At 41.3% G+C, this 14,707-nt stretch overlaps 34 non-coding genes across 34 annotated transcripts; all 34 read right to left on the reverse strand.

Annotated features, from left to right (window-relative positions):
• Window positions 1-51: 51 nt before the first annotated feature.
• Trnae-cuc (transfer RNA glutamic acid (anticodon CUC)) lies at window positions 52-123 on the reverse strand. The gene has a single exon. It is a non-coding gene; the product is annotated as a tRNA-Glu (tRNA).
• Window positions 124-650: 527 nt separating this feature from the next.
• On the reverse strand, window positions 651-722 carry Trnaa-cgc (transfer RNA alanine (anticodon CGC)). Its single transcript has one exon. It is a non-coding gene; the product is annotated as a tRNA-Ala (tRNA).
• Window positions 723-904: 182 nt separating this feature from the next.
• Window positions 905-976, reverse strand: Trnaa-ugc (transfer RNA alanine (anticodon UGC)). The gene has a single exon. It is a non-coding gene; the product is annotated as a tRNA-Ala (tRNA).
• A 389-nt stretch (window positions 977-1,365) lies between these two features.
• On the reverse strand, window positions 1,366-1,437 carry Trnae-cuc (transfer RNA glutamic acid (anticodon CUC)). The gene has a single exon. It is a non-coding gene; the product is annotated as a tRNA-Glu (tRNA).
• A 527-nt stretch (window positions 1,438-1,964) lies between these two features.
• On the reverse strand, window positions 1,965-2,036 carry Trnaa-cgc (transfer RNA alanine (anticodon CGC)). The gene has a single exon. It is a non-coding gene; the product is annotated as a tRNA-Ala (tRNA).
• Window positions 2,037-2,218: 182 nt separating this feature from the next.
• On the reverse strand, window positions 2,219-2,290 carry Trnaa-ugc (transfer RNA alanine (anticodon UGC)). Its single transcript has one exon. It is a non-coding gene; the product is annotated as a tRNA-Ala (tRNA).
• Window positions 2,291-2,679: 389 nt separating this feature from the next.
• Trnae-cuc (transfer RNA glutamic acid (anticodon CUC)) lies at window positions 2,680-2,751 on the reverse strand. The gene has a single exon. It is a non-coding gene; the product is annotated as a tRNA-Glu (tRNA).
• A 527-nt stretch (window positions 2,752-3,278) lies between these two features.
• Trnaa-cgc (transfer RNA alanine (anticodon CGC)) lies at window positions 3,279-3,350 on the reverse strand. The gene has a single exon. It is a non-coding gene; the product is annotated as a tRNA-Ala (tRNA).
• A 182-nt stretch (window positions 3,351-3,532) lies between these two features.
• On the reverse strand, window positions 3,533-3,604 carry Trnaa-ugc (transfer RNA alanine (anticodon UGC)). Its single transcript has one exon. It is a non-coding gene; the product is annotated as a tRNA-Ala (tRNA).
• A 389-nt stretch (window positions 3,605-3,993) lies between these two features.
• Trnae-cuc (transfer RNA glutamic acid (anticodon CUC)) lies at window positions 3,994-4,065 on the reverse strand. The gene has a single exon. It is a non-coding gene; the product is annotated as a tRNA-Glu (tRNA).
• A 527-nt stretch (window positions 4,066-4,592) lies between these two features.
• Window positions 4,593-4,664, reverse strand: Trnaa-cgc (transfer RNA alanine (anticodon CGC)). The gene has a single exon. It is a non-coding gene; the product is annotated as a tRNA-Ala (tRNA).
• A 182-nt stretch (window positions 4,665-4,846) lies between these two features.
• Trnaa-ugc (transfer RNA alanine (anticodon UGC)) lies at window positions 4,847-4,918 on the reverse strand. Its single transcript has one exon. It is a non-coding gene; the product is annotated as a tRNA-Ala (tRNA).
• A 389-nt stretch (window positions 4,919-5,307) lies between these two features.
• On the reverse strand, window positions 5,308-5,379 carry Trnae-cuc (transfer RNA glutamic acid (anticodon CUC)). Its single transcript has one exon. It is a non-coding gene; the product is annotated as a tRNA-Glu (tRNA).
• A 527-nt stretch (window positions 5,380-5,906) lies between these two features.
• Window positions 5,907-5,978, reverse strand: Trnaa-cgc (transfer RNA alanine (anticodon CGC)). Its single transcript has one exon. It is a non-coding gene; the product is annotated as a tRNA-Ala (tRNA).
• Window positions 5,979-6,160: 182 nt separating this feature from the next.
• Trnaa-ugc (transfer RNA alanine (anticodon UGC)) lies at window positions 6,161-6,232 on the reverse strand. The gene has a single exon. It is a non-coding gene; the product is annotated as a tRNA-Ala (tRNA).
• Window positions 6,233-6,621: 389 nt separating this feature from the next.
• Window positions 6,622-6,693, reverse strand: Trnae-cuc (transfer RNA glutamic acid (anticodon CUC)). The gene has a single exon. It is a non-coding gene; the product is annotated as a tRNA-Glu (tRNA).
• A 527-nt stretch (window positions 6,694-7,220) lies between these two features.
• Trnaa-cgc (transfer RNA alanine (anticodon CGC)) lies at window positions 7,221-7,292 on the reverse strand. Its single transcript has one exon. It is a non-coding gene; the product is annotated as a tRNA-Ala (tRNA).
• A 182-nt stretch (window positions 7,293-7,474) lies between these two features.
• Trnaa-ugc (transfer RNA alanine (anticodon UGC)) lies at window positions 7,475-7,546 on the reverse strand. The gene has a single exon. It is a non-coding gene; the product is annotated as a tRNA-Ala (tRNA).
• Window positions 7,547-7,935: 389 nt separating this feature from the next.
• On the reverse strand, window positions 7,936-8,007 carry Trnae-cuc (transfer RNA glutamic acid (anticodon CUC)). Its single transcript has one exon. It is a non-coding gene; the product is annotated as a tRNA-Glu (tRNA).
• A 527-nt stretch (window positions 8,008-8,534) lies between these two features.
• Window positions 8,535-8,606, reverse strand: Trnaa-cgc (transfer RNA alanine (anticodon CGC)). Its single transcript has one exon. It is a non-coding gene; the product is annotated as a tRNA-Ala (tRNA).
• Window positions 8,607-8,788: 182 nt separating this feature from the next.
• Trnaa-ugc (transfer RNA alanine (anticodon UGC)) lies at window positions 8,789-8,860 on the reverse strand. Its single transcript has one exon. It is a non-coding gene; the product is annotated as a tRNA-Ala (tRNA).
• A 389-nt stretch (window positions 8,861-9,249) lies between these two features.
• Trnae-cuc (transfer RNA glutamic acid (anticodon CUC)) lies at window positions 9,250-9,321 on the reverse strand. The gene has a single exon. It is a non-coding gene; the product is annotated as a tRNA-Glu (tRNA).
• A 527-nt stretch (window positions 9,322-9,848) lies between these two features.
• On the reverse strand, window positions 9,849-9,920 carry Trnaa-cgc (transfer RNA alanine (anticodon CGC)). Its single transcript has one exon. It is a non-coding gene; the product is annotated as a tRNA-Ala (tRNA).
• Window positions 9,921-10,102: 182 nt separating this feature from the next.
• Window positions 10,103-10,174, reverse strand: Trnaa-ugc (transfer RNA alanine (anticodon UGC)). The gene has a single exon. It is a non-coding gene; the product is annotated as a tRNA-Ala (tRNA).
• Window positions 10,175-10,563: 389 nt separating this feature from the next.
• On the reverse strand, window positions 10,564-10,635 carry Trnae-cuc (transfer RNA glutamic acid (anticodon CUC)). The gene has a single exon. It is a non-coding gene; the product is annotated as a tRNA-Glu (tRNA).
• A 527-nt stretch (window positions 10,636-11,162) lies between these two features.
• Window positions 11,163-11,234, reverse strand: Trnaa-cgc (transfer RNA alanine (anticodon CGC)). Its single transcript has one exon. It is a non-coding gene; the product is annotated as a tRNA-Ala (tRNA).
• Window positions 11,235-11,416: 182 nt separating this feature from the next.
• On the reverse strand, window positions 11,417-11,488 carry Trnaa-ugc (transfer RNA alanine (anticodon UGC)). The gene has a single exon. It is a non-coding gene; the product is annotated as a tRNA-Ala (tRNA).
• Window positions 11,489-11,877: 389 nt separating this feature from the next.
• Trnae-cuc (transfer RNA glutamic acid (anticodon CUC)) lies at window positions 11,878-11,949 on the reverse strand. Its single transcript has one exon. It is a non-coding gene; the product is annotated as a tRNA-Glu (tRNA).
• Window positions 11,950-12,476: 527 nt separating this feature from the next.
• Trnaa-cgc (transfer RNA alanine (anticodon CGC)) lies at window positions 12,477-12,548 on the reverse strand. The gene has a single exon. It is a non-coding gene; the product is annotated as a tRNA-Ala (tRNA).
• Window positions 12,549-12,730: 182 nt separating this feature from the next.
• Window positions 12,731-12,802, reverse strand: Trnaa-ugc (transfer RNA alanine (anticodon UGC)). Its single transcript has one exon. It is a non-coding gene; the product is annotated as a tRNA-Ala (tRNA).
• A 389-nt stretch (window positions 12,803-13,191) lies between these two features.
• On the reverse strand, window positions 13,192-13,263 carry Trnae-cuc (transfer RNA glutamic acid (anticodon CUC)). Its single transcript has one exon. It is a non-coding gene; the product is annotated as a tRNA-Glu (tRNA).
• A 527-nt stretch (window positions 13,264-13,790) lies between these two features.
• Trnaa-cgc (transfer RNA alanine (anticodon CGC)) lies at window positions 13,791-13,862 on the reverse strand. Its single transcript has one exon. It is a non-coding gene; the product is annotated as a tRNA-Ala (tRNA).
• Window positions 13,863-14,044: 182 nt separating this feature from the next.
• Trnaa-ugc (transfer RNA alanine (anticodon UGC)) lies at window positions 14,045-14,116 on the reverse strand. The gene has a single exon. It is a non-coding gene; the product is annotated as a tRNA-Ala (tRNA).
• Window positions 14,117-14,505: 389 nt separating this feature from the next.
• On the reverse strand, window positions 14,506-14,577 carry Trnae-cuc (transfer RNA glutamic acid (anticodon CUC)). Its single transcript has one exon. It is a non-coding gene; the product is annotated as a tRNA-Glu (tRNA).
• Between the last annotated feature and the right edge of the window lie 130 nt (window positions 14,578-14,707).

A 14,707-nucleotide genomic window follows, 5' to 3' on the forward strand; every position in this document is an offset into this window, starting at 1 on the left:
TATACCGTTATTAATATCAATATCGATCCGGAGAAAAGGCGCAAAAATATCTTCCCAGACGGGGAATCGAACCCCGGCCGCCGCGGTGAGAGCGCGGAATCCTAACCACTAGACTACCTGGGACTTACTCATAGTGGGGTCACTTAACACATATAAAGAGCAACAAAAACAGCAATCGAGCCTTTTTGTACGTTACAACGTCACTGGGAATGTCGACTGGCGTTAGATAGACTATAGAATGCAAATAACGTAAGACTGCAAAAGGAAGCGAAATCACCGCGAATAGTCGCTACTGTCGACGCAACTCTATAAAACGCATTGTTTCAGGCTGGAATCATTAACATTAACATTCGATTTGTTCTGACTCACGATAAGTTATAATCCATTTAAAATTGAGACACAATTGTAAAACCTGTCGGGGAAAGGGAGTGTGGAATTAATTCGGCTTTGCCTGAAATGTTTGAGCGTGCATTTGAGACGTGCCTTTTAAGAAGAGTGATTTTGAAGTTTTAAGTCATCTGTGCCGATTGCGCTGTTCAAACAGCACTTATATTTCGTTGCGCTTTCTATGATTTTTAGGGCAAAGCAGCATTGTGTAGGCGAGATTACTTTGATTTCTCGATGCCGCTTTTGTCTGCGACCAAAAAATATGGAGATGCCGGGGATCGAACCCGGGGCCTTTCACATGCGAAGCGAACGCTCTACCACTGAGCTACATCCCCGTCCCTGGATTTTCATCAATATTTCCTTTTCAATTCCGCCTTTTACCGCAGGACAAGTGTTCATGTAGATGTCCTAAGAGAGGTCGGAGATGCTCTCCTATGTTTTACTGTGCATTTTCACTTGACCGTGCACGAAAGACATAATTTAATTGGATTCAATTACATTGACAAAAAATTAGGAGTGGAGATGCCGGGGATCGAACCCGGGGCCTTTCACATGCAAAGCGAACGCTCTACCACTGAGCTACATCCCCTTCACAACGATAGAACATTAAATTTAAGTAGTGTATTTTCATACCATGTATACACATGCCACTCTGATTATTAAAATAGTCTTGCACCAAGACGAGATGGTTATCTTTATGTCTCTAACAGTTGTATTGGGATTGAAATGTGTTGAGCAAGTACATTTGTAATTCATTTTCATGTACTGAACCATCAATCAGTCGGCCGCGTTATATATTGAGCTGAAGAAAGACATATATAAAGTATCGGTTGTAAAAGGAAATCATATAGTATATACTATGCACGATAGGACAAACGTATATCGTTTCTTTCATTGACCACGTACACATAACAGTTGTTTGAAGCATATACCGTTATTAATATCAATATCGATCCGGAGAAAAGGCGCAAAAATATCTTCCCAGACGGGGAATCGAACCCCGGCCGCCGCGGTGAGAGCGCGGAATCCTAACCACTAGACTACCTGGGACTTACTCATAGTGGGGTAACTTAACACATATAAAGAGCAACAAAAACAGCAATCGAGCCTTTTTGTACGTTACAACGTCACTGGGAATGTCGACTGGCGTTAGATAGACTATAGAATGCAAATAACGTAAGACTGCAAAAGGAAGCGAAATCACCGCGAATAGTCGCTACTGTCGACGCAACTCTATAAAACGCATTGTTTCAGGCTGGAATCATTAACATTAACATTCGATTTGTTCTGACTCACGATAAGTTATAATCCATTTAAAATTGAGACACAATTGTAAAACCTGTCGGGGAAAGGGAGTGTGGAATTAATTCGGCTTTGCCTGAAATGTTTGAGCGTGCATTTGAGACGTGCCTTTTAAGAAGAGTGATTTTGAAGTTTTAAGTCATCTGTGCCGATTGCGCTGTTCAAACAGCACTTATATTTCGTTGCGCTTTCTATGATTTTTAGGGCAAAGCAGCATTGTGTAGGCGAGATTACTTTGATTTCTCGATGCCGCTTTTGTCTGCGACCAAAAAATATGGAGATGCCGGGGATCGAACCCGGGGCCTTTCACATGCGAAGCGAACGCTCTACCACTGAGCTACATCCCCGTCCCTGGATTTTCATCAATATTTCCTTTTCAATTCCGCCTTTTACCGCAGGACAAGTGTTCATGTAGATGTCCTAAGAGAGGTCGGAGATGCTCTCCTATGTTTTACTGTGCATTTTCACTTGACCGTGCACGAAAGACATAATTTAATTGGATTCAATTACATTGACAAAAAATTAGGAGTGGAGATGCCGGGGATCGAACCCGGGGCCTTTCACATGCAAAGCGAACGCTCTACCACTGAGCTACATCCCCTTCACAACGATAGAACATTAAATTTAAGTAGTGTATTTTCATACCATGTATACACATGCCACTCTGATTATTAAAATAGTCTTGCACCAAGACGAGATGGTTATCTTTATGTCTCTAACAGTTGTATTGGGATTGAAATGTGTTGAGCAAGTACATTTGTAATTCATTTTCATGTACTGAACCATCAATCAGTCGGCCGCGTTATATATTGAGCTGAAGAAAGACATATATAAAGTATCGGTTGTAAAAGGAAATCATATAGTATATACTATGCACGATAGGACAAACGTATATCGTTTCTTTCATTGACCACGTACACATAACAGTTGTTTGAAGCATATACCGTTATTAATATCAATATCGATCCGGAGAAAAGGCGCAAAAATATCTTCCCAGACGGGGAATCGAACCCCGGCCGCCGCGGTGAGAGCGCGGAATCCTAACCACTAGACTACCTGGGACTTACTCATAGTGGGGTAACTTAACACATATAAAGAGCAACAAAAACAGCAATCGAGCCTTTTTGTACGTTACAACGTCACTGGGAATGTCGACTGGCGTTAGATAGACTATAGAATGCAAATAACGTAAGACTGCAAAAGGAAGCGAAATCACCGCGAATAGTCGCTACTGTCGACGCAACTCTATAAAACGCATTGTTTCAGGCTGGAATCATTAACATTAACATTCGATTTGTTCTGACTCACGATAAGTTATAATCCATTTAAAATTGAGACACAATTGTAAAACCTGTCGGGGAAAGGGAGTGTGGAATTAATTCGGCTTTGCCTGAAATGTTTGAGCGTGCATTTGAGACGTGCCTTTTAAGAAGAGTGATTTTGAAGTTTTAAGTCATCTGTGCCGATTGCGCTGTTCAAACAGCACTTATATTTCGTTGCGCTTTCTATGATTTTTAGGGCAAAGCAGCATTGTGTAGGCGAGATTACTTTGATTTCTCGATGCCGCTTTTGTCTGCGACCAAAAAATATGGAGATGCCGGGGATCGAACCCGGGGCCTTTCACATGCGAAGCGAACGCTCTACCACTGAGCTACATCCCCGTCCCTGGATTTTCATCAATATTTCCTTTTCAATTCCGCCTTTTACCGCAGGACAAGTGTTCATGTAGATGTCCTAAGAGAGGTCGGAGATGCTCTCCTATGTTTTACTGTGCATTTTCACTTGACCGTGCACGAAAGACATAATTTAATTGGATTCAATTACATTGACAAAAAATTAGGAGTGGAGATGCCGGGGATCGAACCCGGGGCCTTTCACATGCAAAGCGAACGCTCTACCACTGAGCTACATCCCCTTCACAACGATAGAACATTAAATTTAAGTAGTGTATTTTCATACCATGTATACACATGCCACTCTGATTATTAAAATAGTCTTGCACCAAGACGAGATGGTTATCTTTATGTCTCTAACAGTTGTATTGGGATTGAAATGTGTTGAGCAAGTACATTTGTAATTCATTTTCATGTACTGAACCATCAATCAGTCGGCCGCGTTATATATTGAGCTGAAGAAAGACATATATAAAGTATCGGTTGTAAAAGGAAATCATATAGTATATACTATGCACGATAGGACAAACGTATATCGTTTCTTTCATTGACCACGTACACATAACAGTTGTTTGAAGCATATACCGTTATTAATATCAATATCGATCCGGAGAAAAGGCGCAAAAATATCTTCCCAGACGGGGAATCGAACCCCGGCCGCCGCGGTGAGAGCGCGGAATCCTAACCACTAGACTACCTGGGACTTACTCATAGTGGGGTAACTTAACACATATAAAGAGCAACAAAAACAGCAATCGAGCCTTTTTGTACGTTACAACGTCACTGGGAATGTCGACTGGCGTTAGATAGACTATAGAATGCAAATAACGTAAGACTGCAAAAGGAAGCGAAATCACCGCGAATAGTCGCTACTGTCGACGCAACTCTATAAAACGCATTGTTTCAGGCTGGAATCATTAACATTAACATTCGATTTGTTCTGACTCACGATAAGTTATAATCCATTTAAAATTGAGACACAATTGTAAAACCTGTCGGGGAAAGGGAGTGTGGAATTAATTCGGCTTTGCCTGAAATGTTTGAGCGTGCATTTGAGACGTGCCTTTTAAGAAGAGTGATTTTGAAGTTTTAAGTCATCTGTGCCGATTGCGCTGTTCAAACAGCACTTATATTTCGTTGCGCTTTCTATGATTTTTAGGGCAAAGCAGCATTGTGTAGGCGAGATTACTTTGATTTCTCGATGCCGCTTTTGTCTGCGACCAAAAAATATGGAGATGCCGGGGATCGAACCCGGGGCCTTTCACATGCGAAGCGAACGCTCTACCACTGAGCTACATCCCCGTCCCTGGATTTTCATCAATATTTCCTTTTCAATTCCGCCTTTTACCGCAGGACAAGTGTTCATGTAGATGTCCTAAGAGAGGTCGGAGATGCTCTCCTATGTTTTACTGTGCATTTTCACTTGACCGTGCACGAAAGACATAATTTAATTGGATTCAATTACATTGACAAAAAATTAGGAGTGGAGATGCCGGGGATCGAACCCGGGGCCTTTCACATGCAAAGCGAACGCTCTACCACTGAGCTACATCCCCTTCACAACGATAGAACATTAAATTTAAGTAGTGTATTTTCATACCATGTATACACATGCCACTCTGATTATTAAAATAGTCTTGCACCAAGACGAGATGGTTATCTTTATGTCTCTAACAGTTGTATTGGGATTGAAATGTGTTGAGCAAGTACATTTGTAATTCATTTTCATGTACTGAACCATCAATCAGTCGGCCGCGTTATATATTGAGCTGAAGAAAGACATATATAAAGTATCGGTTGTAAAAGGAAATCATATAGTATATACTATGCACGATAGGACAAACGTATATCGTTTCTTTCATTGACCACGTACACATAACAGTTGTTTGAAGCATATACCGTTATTAATATCAATATCGATCCGGAGAAAAGGCGCAAAAATATCTTCCCAGACGGGGAATCGAACCCCGGCCGCCGCGGTGAGAGCGCGGAATCCTAACCACTAGACTACCTGGGACTTACTCATAGTGGGGTAACTTAACACATATAAAGAGCAACAAAAACAGCAATCGAGCCTTTTTGTACGTTACAACGTCACTGGGAATGTCGACTGGCGTTAGATAGACTATAGAATGCAAATAACGTAAGACTGCAAAAGGAAGCGAAATCACCGCGAATAGTCGCTACTGTCGACGCAACTCTATAAAACGCATTGTTTCAGGCTGGAATCATTAACATTAACATTCGATTTGTTCTGACTCACGATAAGTTATAATCCATTTAAAATTGAGACACAATTGTAAAACCTGTCGGGGAAAGGGAGTGTGGAATTAATTCGGCTTTGCCTGAAATGTTTGAGCGTGCATTTGAGACGTGCCTTTTAAGAAGAGTGATTTTGAAGTTTTAAGTCATCTGTGCCGATTGCGCTGTTCAAACAGCACTTATATTTCGTTGCGCTTTCTATGATTTTTAGGGCAAAGCAGCATTGTGTAGGCGAGATTACTTTGATTTCTCGATGCCGCTTTTGTCTGCGACCAAAAAATATGGAGATGCCGGGGATCGAACCCGGGGCCTTTCACATGCGAAGCGAACGCTCTACCACTGAGCTACATCCCCGTCCCTGGATTTTCATCAATATTTCCTTTTCAATTCCGCCTTTTACCGCAGGACAAGTGTTCATGTAGATGTCCTAAGAGAGGTCGGAGATGCTCTCCTATGTTTTACTGTGCATTTTCACTTGACCGTGCACGAAAGACATAATTTAATTGGATTCAATTACATTGACAAAAAATTAGGAGTGGAGATGCCGGGGATCGAACCCGGGGCCTTTCACATGCAAAGCGAACGCTCTACCACTGAGCTACATCCCCTTCACAACGATAGAACATTAAATTTAAGTAGTGTATTTTCATACCATGTATACACATGCCACTCTGATTATTAAAATAGTCTTGCACCAAGACGAGATGGTTATCTTTATGTCTCTAACAGTTGTATTGGGATTGAAATGTGTTGAGCAAGTACATTTGTAATTCATTTTCATGTACTGAACCATCAATCAGTCGGCCGCGTTATATATTGAGCTGAAGAAAGACATATATAAAGTATCGGTTGTAAAAGGAAATCATATAGTATATACTATGCACGATAGGACAAACGTATATCGTTTCTTTCATTGACCACGTACACATAACAGTTGTTTGAAGCATATACCGTTATTAATATCAATATCGATCCGGAGAAAAGGCGCAAAAATATCTTCCCAGACGGGGAATCGAACCCCGGCCGCCGCGGTGAGAGCGCGGAATCCTAACCACTAGACTACCTGGGACTTACTCATAGTGGGGTAACTTAACACATATAAAGAGCAACAAAAACAGCAATCGAGCCTTTTTGTACGTTACAACGTCACTGGGAATGTCGACTGGCGTTAGATAGACTATAGAATGCAAATAACGTAAGACTGCAAAAGGAAGCGAAATCACCGCGAATAGTCGCTACTGTCGACGCAACTCTATAAAACGCATTGTTTCAGGCTGGAATCATTAACATTAACATTCGATTTGTTCTGACTCACGATAAGTTATAATCCATTTAAAATTGAGACACAATTGTAAAACCTGTCGGGGAAAGGGAGTGTGGAATTAATTCGGCTTTGCCTGAAATGTTTGAGCGTGCATTTGAGACGTGCCTTTTAAGAAGAGTGATTTTGAAGTTTTAAGTCATCTGTGCCGATTGCGCTGTTCAAACAGCACTTATATTTCGTTGCGCTTTCTATGATTTTTAGGGCAAAGCAGCATTGTGTAGGCGAGATTACTTTGATTTCTCGATGCCGCTTTTGTCTGCGACCAAAAAATATGGAGATGCCGGGGATCGAACCCGGGGCCTTTCACATGCGAAGCGAACGCTCTACCACTGAGCTACATCCCCGTCCCTGGATTTTCATCAATATTTCCTTTTCAATTCCGCCTTTTACCGCAGGACAAGTGTTCATGTAGATGTCCTAAGAGAGGTCGGAGATGCTCTCCTATGTTTTACTGTGCATTTTCACTTGACCGTGCACGAAAGACATAATTTAATTGGATTCAATTACATTGACAAAAAATTAGGAGTGGAGATGCCGGGGATCGAACCCGGGGCCTTTCACATGCAAAGCGAACGCTCTACCACTGAGCTACATCCCCTTCACAACGATAGAACATTAAATTTAAGTAGTGTATTTTCATACCATGTATACACATGCCACTCTGATTATTAAAATAGTCTTGCACCAAGACGAGATGGTTATCTTTATGTCTCTAACAGTTGTATTGGGATTGAAATGTGTTGAGCAAGTACATTTGTAATTCATTTTCATGTACTGAACCATCAATCAGTCGGCCGCGTTATATATTGAGCTGAAGAAAGACATATATAAAGTATCGGTTGTAAAAGGAAATCATATAGTATATACTATGCACGATAGGACAAACGTATATCGTTTCTTTCATTGACCACGTACACATAACAGTTGTTTGAAGCATATACCGTTATTAATATCAATATCGATCCGGAGAAAAGGCGCAAAAATATCTTCCCAGACGGGGAATCGAACCCCGGCCGCCGCGGTGAGAGCGCGGAATCCTAACCACTAGACTACCTGGGACTTACTCATAGTGGGGTAACTTAACACATATAAAGAGCAACAAAAACAGCAATCGAGCCTTTTTGTACGTTACAACGTCACTGGGAATGTCGACTGGCGTTAGATAGACTATAGAATGCAAATAACGTAAGACTGCAAAAGGAAGCGAAATCACCGCGAATAGTCGCTACTGTCGACGCAACTCTATAAAACGCATTGTTTCAGGCTGGAATCATTAACATTAACATTCGATTTGTTCTGACTCACGATAAGTTATAATCCATTTAAAATTGAGACACAATTGTAAAACCTGTCGGGGAAAGGGAGTGTGGAATTAATTCGGCTTTGCCTGAAATGTTTGAGCGTGCATTTGAGACGTGCCTTTTAAGAAGAGTGATTTTGAAGTTTTAAGTCATCTGTGCCGATTGCGCTGTTCAAACAGCACTTATATTTCGTTGCGCTTTCTATGATTTTTAGGGCAAAGCAGCATTGTGTAGGCGAGATTACTTTGATTTCTCGATGCCGCTTTTGTCTGCGACCAAAAAATATGGAGATGCCGGGGATCGAACCCGGGGCCTTTCACATGCGAAGCGAACGCTCTACCACTGAGCTACATCCCCGTCCCTGGATTTTCATCAATATTTCCTTTTCAATTCCGCCTTTTACCGCAGGACAAGTGTTCATGTAGATGTCCTAAGAGAGGTCGGAGATGCTCTCCTATGTTTTACTGTGCATTTTCACTTGACCGTGCACGAAAGACATAATTTAATTGGATTCAATTACATTGACAAAAAATTAGGAGTGGAGATGCCGGGGATCGAACCCGGGGCCTTTCACATGCAAAGCGAACGCTCTACCACTGAGCTACATCCCCTTCACAACGATAGAACATTAAATTTAAGTAGTGTATTTTCATACCATGTATACACATGCCACTCTGATTATTAAAATAGTCTTGCACCAAGACGAGATGGTTATCTTTATGTCTCTAACAGTTGTATTGGGATTGAAATGTGTTGAGCAAGTACATTTGTAATTCATTTTCATGTACTGAACCATCAATCAGTCGGCCGCGTTATATATTGAGCTGAAGAAAGACATATATAAAGTATCGGTTGTAAAAGGAAATCATATAGTATATACTATGCACGATAGGACAAACGTATATCGTTTCTTTCATTGACCACGTACACATAACAGTTGTTTGAAGCATATACCGTTATTAATATCAATATCGATCCGGAGAAAAGGCGCAAAAATATCTTCCCAGACGGGGAATCGAACCCCGGCCGCCGCGGTGAGAGCGCGGAATCCTAACCACTAGACTACCTGGGACTTACTCATAGTGGGGTAACTTAACACATATAAAGAGCAACAAAAACAGCAATCGAGCCTTTTTGTACGTTACAACGTCACTGGGAATGTCGACTGGCGTTAGATAGACTATAGAATGCAAATAACGTAAGACTGCAAAAGGAAGCGAAATCACCGCGAATAGTCGCTACTGTCGACGCAACTCTATAAAACGCATTGTTTCAGGCTGGAATCATTAACATTAACATTCGATTTGTTCTGACTCACGATAAGTTATAATCCATTTAAAATTGAGACACAATTGTAAAACCTGTCGGGGAAAGGGAGTGTGGAATTAATTCGGCTTTGCCTGAAATGTTTGAGCGTGCATTTGAGACGTGCCTTTTAAGAAGAGTGATTTTGAAGTTTTAAGTCATCTGTGCCGATTGCGCTGTTCAAACAGCACTTATATTTCGTTGCGCTTTCTATGATTTTTAGGGCAAAGCAGCATTGTGTAGGCGAGATTACTTTGATTTCTCGATGCCGCTTTTGTCTGCGACCAAAAAATATGGAGATGCCGGGGATCGAACCCGGGGCCTTTCACATGCGAAGCGAACGCTCTACCACTGAGCTACATCCCCGTCCCTGGATTTTCATCAATATTTCCTTTTCAATTCCGCCTTTTACCGCAGGACAAGTGTTCATGTAGATGTCCTAAGAGAGGTCGGAGATGCTCTCCTATGTTTTACTGTGCATTTTCACTTGACCGTGCACGAAAGACATAATTTAATTGGATTCAATTACATTGACAAAAAATTAGGAGTGGAGATGCCGGGGATCGAACCCGGGGCCTTTCACATGCAAAGCGAACGCTCTACCACTGAGCTACATCCCCTTCACAACGATAGAACATTAAATTTAAGTAGTGTATTTTCATACCATGTATACACATGCCACTCTGATTATTAAAATAGTCTTGCACCAAGACGAGATGGTTATCTTTATGTCTCTAACAGTTGTATTGGGATTGAAATGTGTTGAGCAAGTACATTTGTAATTCATTTTCATGTACTGAACCATCAATCAGTCGGCCGCGTTATATATTGAGCTGAAGAAAGACATATATAAAGTATCGGTTGTAAAAGGAAATCATATAGTATATACTATGCACGATAGGACAAACGTATATCGTTTCTTTCATTGACCACGTACACATAACAGTTGTTTGAAGCATATACCGTTATTAATATCAATATCGATCCGGAGAAAAGGCGCAAAAATATCTTCCCAGACGGGGAATCGAACCCCGGCCGCCGCGGTGAGAGCGCGGAATCCTAACCACTAGACTACCTGGGACTTACTCATAGTGGGGTAACTTAACACATATAAAGAGCAACAAAAACAGCAATCGAGCCTTTTTGTACGTTACAACGTCACTGGGAATGTCGACTGGCGTTAGATAGACTATAGAATGCAAATAACGTAAGACTGCAAAAGGAAGCGAAATCACCGCGAATAGTCGCTACTGTCGACGCAACTCTATAAAACGCATTGTTTCAGGCTGGAATCATTAACATTAACATTCGATTTGTTCTGACTCACGATAAGTTATAATCCATTTAAAATTGAGACACAATTGTAAAACCTGTCGGGGAAAGGGAGTGTGGAATTAATTCGGCTTTGCCTGAAATGTTTGAGCGTGCATTTGAGACGTGCCTTTTAAGAAGAGTGATTTTGAAGTTTTAAGTCATCTGTGCCGATTGCGCTGTTCAAACAGCACTTATATTTCGTTGCGCTTTCTATGATTTTTAGGGCAAAGCAGCATTGTGTAGGCGAGATTACTTTGATTTCTCGATGCCGCTTTTGTCTGCGACCAAAAAATATGGAGATGCCGGGGATCGAACCCGGGGCCTTTCACATGCGAAGCGAACGCTCTACCACTGAGCTACATCCCCGTCCCTGGATTTTCATCAATATTTCCTTTTCAATTCCGCCTTTTACCGCAGGACAAGTGTTCATGTAGATGTCCTAAGAGAGGTCGGAGATGCTCTCCTATGTTTTACTGTGCATTTTCACTTGACCGTGCACGAAAGACATAATTTAATTGGATTCAATTACATTGACAAAAAATTAGGAGTGGAGATGCCGGGGATCGAACCCGGGGCCTTTCACATGCAAAGCGAACGCTCTACCACTGAGCTACATCCCCTTCACAACGATAGAACATTAAATTTAAGTAGTGTATTTTCATACCATGTATACACATGCCACTCTGATTATTAAAATAGTCTTGCACCAAGACGAGATGGTTATCTTTATGTCTCTAACAGTTGTATTGGGATTGAAATGTGTTGAGCAAGTACATTTGTAATTCATTTTCATGTACTGAACCATCAATCAGTCGGCCGCGTTATATATTGAGCTGAAGAAAGACATATATAAAGTATCGGTTGTAAAAGGAAATCATATAGTATATACTATGCACGATAGGACAAACGTATATCGTTTCTTTCATTGACCACGTACACATAACAGTTGTTTGAAGCATATACCGTTATTAATATCAATATCGATCCGGAGAAAAGGCGCAAAAATATCTTCCCAGACGGGGAATCGAACCCCGGCCGCCGCGGTGAGAGCGCGGAATCCTAACCACTAGACTACCTGGGACTTACTCATAGTGGGGTAACTTAACACATATAAAGAGCAACAAAAACAGCAATCGAGCCTTTTTGTACGTTACAACGTCACTGGGAATGTCGACTGGCGTTAGATAGACTATAGAATGCAAATAACGTAAGACTGCAAAAGGAAGCGAAATCACCGCGAATAGTCGCTACTGTCGACGCAACTCTATAAAACGCATTGTTTCAGGCTGGAATCATTAACATTAACATTCGATTTGTTCTGACTCACGATAAGTTATAATCCATTTAAAATTGAGACACAATTGTAAAACCTGTCGGGGAAAGGGAGTGTGGAATTAATTCGGCTTTGCCTGAAATGTTTGAGCGTGCATTTGAGACGTGCCTTTTAAGAAGAGTGATTTTGAAGTTTTAAGTCATCTGTGCCGATTGCGCTGTTCAAACAGCACTTATATTTCGTTGCGCTTTCTATGATTTTTAGGGCAAAGCAGCATTGTGTAGGCGAGATTACTTTGATTTCTCGATGCCGCTTTTGTCTGCGACCAAAAAATATGGAGATGCCGGGGATCGAACCCGGGGCCTTTCACATGCGAAGCGAACGCTCTACCACTGAGCTACATCCCCGTCCCTGGATTTTCATCAATATTTCCTTTTCAATTCCGCCTTTTACCGCAGGACAAGTGTTCATGTAGATGTCCTAAGAGAGGTCGGAGATGCTCTCCTATGTTTTACTGTGCATTTTCACTTGACCGTGCACGAAAGACATAATTTAATTGGATTCAATTACATTGACAAAAAATTAGGAGTGGAGATGCCGGGGATCGAACCCGGGGCCTTTCACATGCAAAGCGAACGCTCTACCACTGAGCTACATCCCCTTCACAACGATAGAACATTAAATTTAAGTAGTGTATTTTCATACCATGTATACACATGCCACTCTGATTATTAAAATAGTCTTGCACCAAGACGAGATGGTTATCTTTATGTCTCTAACAGTTGTATTGGGATTGAAATGTGTTGAGCAAGTACATTTGTAATTCATTTTCATGTACTGAACCATCAATCAGTCGGCCGCGTTATATATTGAGCTGAAGAAAGACATATATAAAGTATCGGTTGTAAAAGGAAATCATATAGTATATACTATGCACGATAGGACAAACGTATATCGTTTCTTTCATTGACCACGTACACATAACAGTTGTTTGAAGCATATACCGTTATTAATATCAATATCGATCCGGAGAAAAGGCGCAAAAATATCTTCCCAGACGGGGAATCGAACCCCGGCCGCCGCGGTGAGAGCGCGGAATCCTAACCACTAGACTACCTGGGACTTACTCATAGTGGGGTAACTTAACACATATAAAGAGCAACAAAAACAGCAATCGAGCCTTTTTGTACGTTACAACGTCACTGGGAATGTCGACTGGCGTTAGATAGACTATAGAATGCAAATAACGTAAGACTGCAAAAGGAAGCGAAATCACCGCGAATAGTCGCTACTGTCGACGCAACTCTATAAAACGCATTGTTTCAGGCTGGAATCATTAACATTAACATTCGATTTGTTCTGACTCACGATAAGTTATAATCCATTTAAAATTGAGACACAATTGTAAAACCTGTCGGGGAAAGGGAGTGTGGAATTAATTCGGCTTTGCCTGAAATGTTTGAGCGTGCATTTGAGACGTGCCTTTTAAGAAGAGTGATTTTGAAGTTTTAAGTCATCTGTGCCGATTGCGCTGTTCAAACAGCACTTATATTTCGTTGCGCTTTCTATGATTTTTAGGGCAAAGCAGCATTGTGTAGGCGAGATTACTTTGATTTCTCGATGCCGCTTTTGTCTGCGACCAAAAAATATGGAGATGCCGGGGATCGAACCCGGGGCCTTTCACATGCGAAGCGAACGCTCTACCACTGAGCTACATCCCCGTCCCTGGATTTTCATCAATATTTCCTTTTCAATTCCGCCTTTTACCGCAGGACAAGTGTTCATGTAGATGTCCTAAGAGAGGTCGGAGATGCTCTCCTATGTTTTACTGTGCATTTTCACTTGACCGTGCACGAAAGACATAATTTAATTGGATTCAATTACATTGACAAAAAATTAGGAGTGGAGATGCCGGGGATCGAACCCGGGGCCTTTCACATGCAAAGCGAACGCTCTACCACTGAGCTACATCCCCTTCACAACGATAGAACATTAAATTTAAGTAGTGTATTTTCATACCATGTATACACATGCCACTCTGATTATTAAAATAGTCTTGCACCAAGACGAGATGGTTATCTTTATGTCTCTAACAGTTGTATTGGGATTGAAATGTGTTGAGCAAGTACATTTGTAATTCATTTTCATGTACTGAACCATCAATCAGTCGGCCGCGTTATATATTGAGCTGAAGAAAGACATATATAAAGTATCGGTTGTAAAAGGAAATCATATAGTATATACTATGCACGATAGGACAAACGTATATCGTTTCTTTCATTGACCACGTACACATAACAGTTGTTTGAAGCATATACCGTTATTAATATCAATATCGATCCGGAGAAAAGGCGCAAAAATATCTTCCCAGACGGGGAATCGAACCCCGGCCGCCGCGGTGAGAGCGCGGAATCCTAACCACTAGACTACCTGGGACTTACTCATAGTGGGGTAACTTAACACATATAAAGAGCAACAAAAACAGCAATCGAGCCTTTTTGTACGTTACAACGTCACTGGGAATGTCGACTGGCGTTAGATAGACTATAGAATGCAAATAACGTAA

This window comes from Mytilus trossulus, chromosome 2 (genome assembly GCF_036588685.1).
Source record: "Mytilus trossulus isolate FHL-02 chromosome 2, PNRI_Mtr1.1.1.hap1, whole genome shotgun sequence".
Taxonomy (NCBI): Eukaryota; Metazoa; Mollusca; class Bivalvia; order Mytilida; family Mytilidae; genus Mytilus; species Mytilus trossulus.